We start from the raw sequence: 7,326 nt of genomic DNA, 5'->3' as shown, positions 1-7,326 counted from the left end.
CATATGGTGTTGCTTAGCAGAGGCCTTTGCCCATTCATCCTATCCGGAAGTTATTTACTGTGCAGCCTATAATCTGTGGTATGGTATCCAGGCTTTATCAGTTCTTGGTGATATCTGGCTGCTCTGCCCGTCCTTTTGAGAGGAACTGGGCATGCTCTGGACTGGTATAATGTATGGTCTAACATTCCAGTAGTATCTCGCAATCAAGACCGTCAGCAGATTCACTACAATTTAATTCATTGGACATATCTCACGCCTGTGAAAATGCACCACATGAAAATAATTAACATCCCTTTATGCATAAACTGCCAAATTAAAGCTCAAGGTACTGTACACATCTTTACATGTTCTGGGAGTGCTCTCCTGTTCTGGAACAATATTGCATTCAAAATGTCTGACTAGTTTAATGTTACTGTACCTGTTAATGTCAATGTTTTGATTCTGAATGACCTGTCAGACTTTCAGCTATCAAAAGCTCAGAAACGCGCTGTGTTTTCCTGGCTTACGGCTGCTAAGAGAATGATTGCAACCGTTGGAAGCCACCTCATGACTTTTCCATTCGTACATGGATCCTTTATTTTTTTGGACGTACCATATACGGAACTGTCTTTGGCTCGCATAGGTGGAGCCCCAGGAAGGACTCTCTCTCTCTCTCTCTCTCTCTTGTTGTGTGTGTGTGTGGTGGGTGTGTGTGTGTGTGTGTGTGTGTGTGTGTGCGCGTGTGCGTGCGTGTGCGTGTGTGTGCGCGTGTGCGTGTGTGCGTGTGCGTGTGTGCGCACAATGCATCCATAATGCTAGTATAACTATACATCATGTATGCACAATCATTAACTTCAATTATGATTGAATGTCATTAATGTTTGGGAGGAAATTAGATTTGGAGTCCATTTGCCTGAAGAAGATCCAGCAGGGTCAAAACGTTGCAGCACAATAAACGTATGGGAGAATTAGCAATGGTCCATGTAATTGTATACAATAGATGTTGCTTCAATCTCATTGCACAGGTACTGTGTACTTGTGCAAAATGACAATAAAGGCATTCTATCTATATTGTTGCCAGGAAAGACAAATAACAGCCATTTTATTTCTTGTATTCTCTTTATAATTTAAAAGTGAGGAAATAACACAATTTACTTATTTACTAATAAGGGGTGGGAAAAAATCAAATCTCATATATTGTGATTTTCCCCCAGGATCAATATTTTTTTATTTTTACAAATGATTGACCTAAAAATATTAGTTTATACGGTACTGGCAAATACATCATATCCGTTTCCAGCAAAACAGAGGGAATGCAGAAAAATTCAGAAAATGCATGTCATGTTCTTTACAAATGAAATAAATGTCAGACTGACCGACTGACATGTTCATTCTTCTTAGAAAACAATTTGTTTTTAGAAATATGTCGTGGTGTATTGTCTCAAAGTGTATTATTCATCTTTTTTGTCAAAGAAGGAAAAGAAAAGCGCAATAATCAGTACTACAGAATCAAAATACTTGAATTGCAATAAATGAAAAGTTGGCACCCATGTATCATGAAAGAATCAAATTGGTACAAAAGCATATCGTCCCAGACCTACTAATAATATAGTCTAAAATAGAATAAAGTGAATGAATGATACCTATACCTGACGCCACTGACTCACCAGCTGAGTCCATGATTAGGCCACCTCAGGTGTGGAGAGGTAGAGAAGTGTTGAGGTTTCGTCTCGGACAGTGAGCTGCTGAGCTTCTTTTGTCCCAGCATCCACAGCGCCACTCGTGCAGTGTGTGAAAGCCGCCTCTACACCAGCATCAACAGCCACACACTGGCCATTGTAGCACCCTGTATGGTCCGAGATGGTGGGCAACTAAATGTAAGCCCTGACATTATGTCCACATGCAGACTACTAAAGGATGAGGCCGATTCTTCCTTCCTTTTCAGTCCTTCGTCAGAGGTTAGCTCCGTGGATTAAAGCAATCTTCAGTCAGGCATTCACGTTCTGCTAGCGGAGGTTTTTGCTGGATGTGGACTGGCTTTCTGTAGTCAACTTCAGATGAGCCCATGACAAGGGAAGTAGGATGATGATGAGCAGTCATTTAAAAGTTTAGATATGGTATGTAGCAGCAATTTCCTTTATTCATTTCCTGGAGGCACACAGGATATGTATCCAGTATAGAGTAACATATACAGTGTTTGGGACATCTTTCATAATCCAAATGTATTTATGTCCAACTGAAATTGAATTATACAGTATGTTTTCTTTTTTCTTTCCCAGCTACAACATACAAATCTGCTTTGTAAAGAACATTTCCTGTGCTCTCTTGTTAGAAAACAAGCAGTGCACACACAAGAGAAATTTGTAACAAGTGTGTGTGTGTGACCTAGTAGAATCAGTTTCTAATTAAAATGCAATGTGGTTTAAGCCTTCTTTTGTCCCCCTCTGGGTGAAACTTATAAAAGCTCTCATATTCGGTCAGACTATAGATTTGTTTTTTTGCAATTCAGTGGTGTTGACAAGTACTGATTGGTTTGGAAGCCGACGGCTTTGTGGAGGGTTCAAGTATTGAATCAACTATGTGGACTGAGAAACACTGGCTTAGTGTTCAGGCTACATAAAATAAAAGTTTGAATTAAACATAAGAGAATATATAAAGTCTAACCCTGGGATTTTACAAATACATGGTCGGGCAGATAGTTCAGATACAGGAAGAGTTCTGATGAAGCAACCTTGGGAGTGAGGTTGAGATTTATGGTCCATGGCAATGGTTATAAGAAACGGTATGATGAGGAGGAGGAGGATGACACTGCCATCAACCTTCAACCGTCACCAACATAAGTGTATCTCCCCCAACTCCAGCAACTCTTCCTACTTTTCTCTACTTATCTCTGTGCAGGTTGCCCTGCTGCTCTTGTGTTGTATTTGTTACTCTCTATATCCTGTGGTAAATGTATACTCAGCAAAAAACTTCACATTCTTCAACTTCACTTTCAACTGCTTTCATATTTTTAACCCTTGTGTTGTCCTCGGGTCAAATTTGACTCTATTTCAGTTTTTTTCATCACAAAAAAATGGGCCTTTGAAATGAGCTGAAAATGTCAACATTAGAAATATCAAATAACTTTGGAAAAAAACATTTAAAAAAGCACCCACAACATTGAAAAATGTCAGAAAAAGCGATAACTTTTTTCATGGTTGACGGGAAGACAACACAAGGGTTAAGTAAACTTAACATATGCAAATATTGTTATGAACATAAAAGGATTTAACAACCGAGAAGATTTTTAACGGACATGTGACTAACTGAAATGCAATAATGTGTACCTGAACAAAGCGGGGCGAGGGGGTCCAAATCCAAAGTATCCCTCAGTAATTAGTGTGGCAACCAGCTGCAAAAATGCTGCGTTCCACGCAACCTCGTGTTTTCACAACCTTCTACCCGTGAAAGTGCCCTGGAACGGCAGTCAAACCCATAAATTACTACTCGTGAATTCGTACAAGATCGTTGTACTCCCTGTTACAGTTTTGACATCACACACATAAACAATAATTGCGACCCCTGTTGATGCTGTACAGACGCCGTGAGAAATAGTATAAAAAGGCAACGTAAAGTAATTCCACACATTGTAATCAAAAAAATACACATACGATTGTGTACTACTACAGGTTATGTTTATAAAATGAAGCCCAAAATATGTCGCCGACTTGAAATCCCCATTATCAGCTAGCGGTAGCTAACGTCAACGTTAGGTAGCCACTAGCTAACGCTAGCTAGAAGGGTTTGTAGGGACTTTGCCTGGAGCGCTACCGAGTCATGACTTGAAGTCGTAATTTACGAGATAAAAGCTGTGTCTGGAACGCAGCATCAGTACTGCAGTGCATCTCCTCCTCCTGACCTCCACCAGACTGGCCAGTTCTTGCGGTTATTGTTGCCATCCTGTACCCGTCCCGCAGGTGTGATATTTGGATGGTTACACGTGGTCTGCCACTGCAAGGACAATCAACTGTGCTTCCTGTCTCCCTGTAGCGCTGTCTTAGGCGTCTCACAGTAGGGACATTGTTATTTATTGCCCTGGCCACATCTGCTGTCCTCATGCCTCCCTGCACCATGCCTAAATCACCTTCACACAAATTAACAGGGACCCTGGGCGTCTTTCTTTTGATGCTTTTCAGATTCAGTAGAAAGGTCTTTATTACTTTGCTAATTTTCTTATGATTGTGGCCTTAATGATGAAGACTGAAGAGCTCTAAAGTGGTTTAGATTTTTACAAAAGTATCTTTAAAATAGTCCTGAAAAAGTTTTTTTTTTTTTTGCTGAGTTTTTTTTGAAGAAGGCTGTAAAATATATAGCTGTGATATGAGGAAGTAGCTAATAGACCCAGTCTGAATCAGTGTTCAATGTTAAACTGCATTCCTATTCTCCACATATTCATTGGACATACATTATTCATCACCCTTTGCACTCCTCAATCCTCTAACTACTCTTTTTTTTGTGTGGATACTGCTCTCTTTTGTCTTTCCGCGTCCATTCTTTAGAATCTCTCTAGGTATGAAAAGGGCATGATGTCATCCCAACTGCATATTATCGACCTCTTGTTCTGATCGCAGTATTTTCACTGAAGATCACCTGTAGCTAATAAATGAAGAAAGGCGTTTTGACTCAAGGACCCTCTCTTCATCCATTTTCCATTAGCCTTGTTCTCTACCCTCTTACTGTCTCACAGTTACTTGTCTCAGCTCAACCTCAAGTGCTTGTGAAAAAGCACTCAATACCCCATTATTATTTTGAGAATTGAGAACATTTTGAGGGATTATTTTTAACTTTCAATTAAACAGATGGAAAGACAGATTTGTGTATTATGACAGACAAAAGGTTTGGAGTGTAAATTGGATCAACAAGTGTATACACTGCATTTTTTTCTTCTAAATGTCTCAAATGCCGATTAAAAAATACGGACTCAGTTTGCTATGGTCTCCTTCAATATTTGACAAACATAACCATAGAAAACATCCATCATGCTCATTCGCTATAAGTGGAAATTGTTTGGAAAGCAAATGAAATACATTATCAGTTTAAATCTTTTTGATGCATTCAAATATTGTGACTTCATTTATTAAAACAGTTAACGTGACAAATGTAATGTAATTCGGGTGGCATTACTTTTGTCTGACATACTGTATGTATTCTCAAATTTCAAATAAGTACTCTATCATTTCTACAAGACACGATTGTTGAGAATCTTGGGAGTTATGACAGCCGCAGCAGCACAGTATCTGCATATTATAAACGACTGAATTATGATGAATATCACATAAGGGAGCATTTCCCATGGTTCTTGTGGCCAGCCCTTGGTTAATCTCCATGGATTCTTCTCTGTTGTTGTGGATGGAGCAATAAGGATAATTGATATGTGGCTGCCTGTGAAGGAAACCTCCGTAATTAAATTGAAACTCGTCAGCTTATTCACTGGAGCACAGTGTGGCTGTGGTGCTGCGGTTCTCCATGGCGACTGAGATGCAGAGTTGGATGTTTAATTTTCTCATAGCGGTGGATAGCACACTCTGGGACTCTGAGCAGCCTTGAGCTATCTCTTGTGTTGTGGCTAGTGGAAATGCAGTTTGCAGTCCAATGTCCTGAAGACCTATTTTGAAGCACTCTCTGCAATTCAAATTGAATCATGGTCATGCAAGATGAATTATTTCATTATTATCCCGATATTTTTCAAGCAAATATTATGCTATCCAATTTCCTCTGGTTTCCAAGAAACCAAAATAGAGGCTTTTGAGAAAAAGGGGCTGATGCCAGTTCCCCTCAGCTTCATTTTCTTTTATTCATTTTTTTTTTTTTACAACAATTTGAGTTAGGCTTGAAACACAGCTGCTACTTTATACATATTGTTTACAACAGATTCACCAAAAGAAGCTTAGAAAGTCATATTTTAACGATGCAAAAGAGCCATTTTAGAGTGAAGTATGATCCGCACAGTTGCCTTCCACACTGAACTGCAGTCAGAGGTTATACAACACAGTGACATCTTACACAAATGTACACTTATTTATATTCACAAAGGCTTCTCAGTATACCGTGTTAAGCAGTACTGCAGCAAATATAAAAATGACAAAATAGTTAACACCAATAATGCAAGGCAAACTACAAAGGTACAATAATGAGTGCTGAATGAAGGAAGAAGATTGAAGGAGAAATCAGTTACATGAAGTCCCATTGTAACATCAATAACATCAGTAACACTGATTGCCAATTAATAGGAACAGCATACGTGATAGCAGCCACAGCTTAACAGGCTCCCCCATCCCTCCGTACCATCTCCTTATACTTACAGTATAAATGGTTTCATACAGTGTCGTTTTTCCAAATAAGCAATTTGGATACATTCATGAATACAGAAGAGCACGACAAACCTGCCATACAGTAAAATACAGTAGTTTGCTAACTTTCTAATGCCAGGAATCACATTGATGGTTGATGTGTTTTGAGAATGTGTGAAACTGAACACTACAGTAGGCTATATGCCAATGTTTTTTTCAATAAATAAACATTTGCACAAAGAAAGCCGATCCACTTTGCCTTGATGATAAGAGCATTCAAATTAGAAAAAATAATGGGGCAAAAATAAATCAAAGGACATTTAGAATTGATAAAAATGTTCCATTATTTGCAAGTTGACTATGACATTAATGCGATTAATCTCGATTAAATGTTTGAATCGTTTGACAGCACTATTAAAAACCAAACCTGTGACCAACCTTTACATCTCCAAACACAACCTTGGTTATGTAAATAACTGAAATCTTTTATTGATATATTTTCTTAATTTTTATTTTTTTAACAAGACACAATTCGGTGAAAAATCTCTTTAGGGCCCCGGTTGGGACTGAGCAACGTGAGTAAAAGTCTAAAAATGATTCTGTGTGACTTCAAAATATTTGTTTTTGCACAAAAACGTTGAGAGTGGAATGCTGGACGCTGGTCGAATTTTGCTATGTAGCGGAAGCTGTGGGACCCCCAGCTGACTGTCTGCCTGGGCCTGGGAAGGGTTCCAGGCTCCCCAGCCTGGAGCGGTGTGATGAACTCTCCCTTAACCTACTGAGTACATTTGAGTGAAGGTATGAGTAACTTAAAGCAGCAAGTATGGTATGATCACTACCTGCGCTACATGTTATCACACATTGACCACTGCCTTTAACCCTTGCGTTGTCTTCCCAAAAATCAACACTTCTGTTAATGCTTTTGTTACGCTTATGTACCTTTTTTCAACACTTATGCTTTTTTTTCAATGTTGGTCACTTTTTTCATCACTTTTTCAACACTACGTAACACTAACTT

At 39.0% G+C, this 7,326-nt stretch overlaps 1 long non-coding RNA gene across 1 annotated transcript in view; it reads left to right on the top strand.

Moving 5' to 3' along the window:
- LOC116702141 (uncharacterized) overlaps positions 1 to 4,305 on the top strand; it is an 18,022-nt gene extending 13,717 nt beyond the window's left edge. The window contains exon 3 of the long non-coding RNA XR_004335074.1: positions 4,218 to 4,305. This is a non-coding gene — a long non-coding RNA (uncharacterized LOC116702141). The remainder of the gene's footprint in view (positions 1 to 4,217) is intronic.
- Positions 4,306 to 7,326: the final 3,021 nt, after the last annotated feature.

Source organism: Etheostoma spectabile, chromosome 14 (assembly GCF_008692095.1).
Source record: "Etheostoma spectabile isolate EspeVRDwgs_2016 chromosome 14, UIUC_Espe_1.0, whole genome shotgun sequence".
NCBI classification, from domain to species: domain Eukaryota; kingdom Metazoa; phylum Chordata; class Actinopteri; order Perciformes; family Percidae; genus Etheostoma; species Etheostoma spectabile.
This window is presented reverse-complemented; position numbering and strand designations above follow the sequence as displayed.